The sequence below is a fragment of the Triticum aestivum genome, chromosome 2B (genome assembly GCF_018294505.1).
Source record: "Triticum aestivum cultivar Chinese Spring chromosome 2B, IWGSC CS RefSeq v2.1, whole genome shotgun sequence".
NCBI lineage: Eukaryota > Viridiplantae > Streptophyta > Magnoliopsida > Poales > Poaceae > Triticum > Triticum aestivum.
Genome location: NC_057798.1, coordinates 137,340,220 through 137,342,399, shown reverse-complemented (window position 1 = coordinate 137,342,399; position 2,180 = coordinate 137,340,220).

The following is a 2,180-nucleotide window of genomic DNA, read 5'->3' as shown; positions in this document are numbered from 1 at the left end:
GATCTTGTACCTGACTGGTCTTCCCGATGGCTGGATCGTAACTGCTGTGAGGATTTTGCACTGATGTAGACTCGATGCTGATAGTCACTCCAATACACCATTAATATTGTGAGCAAATATTAATGCTATAATGCAGTGGACTTGGTAGACCAAAATGTTTAGCTGAGATTCTTCCAAATATTTGAAATCCTTATTGCTTCTTCGAGTCTAGTGTTAGTTGATGAGCAACTCTTTTATAGGGGAAAATAATATAACCCCGGGGCCCAAAAAGAAAGAAGCAAAAGAAAACTCAACTAAACAGCAGCACACAACAATCAATTCACACACAAACAATGTCACATATTACTGCTAGTCACACAATATGCATGCCTACTTGTAAGGGGGGTAGGTCTGTCACACCCTGATTTTCATGCCACTACACTTAAGCTAATAAATCATGATAAAATGAGGTTTGACAAAAACTTTTGGGTGTTTTCGACCTTGCCTTGATTGGTTTTTGTCTGTTGTCTACAAGTGCTCTAAAAATAAAATAAATCCTCCAACTCTTATACTCCTTCTCCTTGATCCAAAAAACTTTCCCAATGATCATGCCATGTGTATAGGACATAAAAATAATTTCTTGCAAAAATAATTAAGCCAAATAGTATTTTCAAAAATTAGTTTTTCAAAAACCCCTGAATTGAGGTTTGCACTGCAAGTACTTAATTAAGGGCAGCAAAAATCTTTCCAAAAATATATTTGACTCCTATTAGATATAGGATACCCAGAAACCACAAAAATATAATTTTAAAAGTTATTTTCCTATTTTATTTAAAAGCTGTTTCTTAAGGCCAGAAATGGTCTTTAATAGGGAAAAATTATTTTATTGTTTTAAAAATATTTGACAAAAATCAGGGAAACTCAGTGGGCATATATTTTCCATATATAAGAGTTTCTACACATGGTCATGTTCAAAATATTGGACAAAACCTCCCAAAACAAATTATGCCCATTTAAAGGATTTGAAATATTTCTACAGGAAATATTTTCATAAAATTCCAAGGAATATCCAGCAAGTCACAAATGCATATTGTGATCACCTTGAAAGGCCTCATGTCAATCAAGGTCATTTTGGTTCACCAAATGCCCCAAAACCCTCTCTGACCAGAATCAAATTTGAACAACTTTGTACTACCAACTTTCTCTACTTGAGCCCAACTTTTGTGAGCATGTTCACATGACCAAATGAGGCCACTACACCAAGTGGTTCATCAAGGGGAAGTGATTTGCTCAACTAGATCGACACAAGTTTATTTCTGCTAATTTCTAGGGTCTACAAAAGTTGCATTGGCAACTTTGCCCAAATAAGCTCTAAATTGGTGGAAGGCCCTAATTATATGTGCCATTTCACCCTGTGGAGTCTCATGCCAAATGGAGTTCATTTGCTTACCCAAATTTGCATCAAACACCTTCTGGTCATTGCAAAAAGTCACAGGTTTCACCCCCCTACACTAACCTCCTTGACTCCACATTTTTACCACAGCTGAACCTGATCACCAGCAACCTCCAGTAGCTCCCTCTCTTCCAAAGCTCAATTATTGAGGGGTAAAAAACCCCCATTTACCTCTCTGGGCAGCCCTTTTCTCTCTCTCCCTCAACCTCTCTCCTCTCCTAGTGGTTCACCAAGGCATCCAAGGCCACCTCCCCTTTGTTTACTCACCCCACAAAGCCCCAGACACTAGTGGACACGCCCCTGGCACATAAACAATGCCATGGCGTGTAGAGCTCGCGCTCTGGAACATGCTACAGTGCTCTCTGGCACTGTAGCACGCCCATTCCAAGGCCTCCCGTCGACCTTGGGCGCCGGAATCGTGTCCCCCGAGGCTGCCTCGGTGTCCACGACACACAACACTGTCGGCCCCTTCCTCCCTCGCCCTCCTTATCCCTCCACGAGCTCACCCGAGCACGTCCATGGATGCTGCCCAGGGTGCACCGCGGCCTCGCCCATTTTAAGCCACCCCGACCCTCTCTCTCGCCTGGGTTCGAACCTCCTCTCTCCTGTGCATCTCTCGGACACCCCCTCTCTCCCCTACGTGCTCTCCTGCCCCCTCCAAGGCCGGGTCGCCGCCGACGTGCTCCCGAATCAACCCAGGCCCCCATTGCTTCCCCGCTCCCACTGAACGCTCGAGAGGACACCTAGG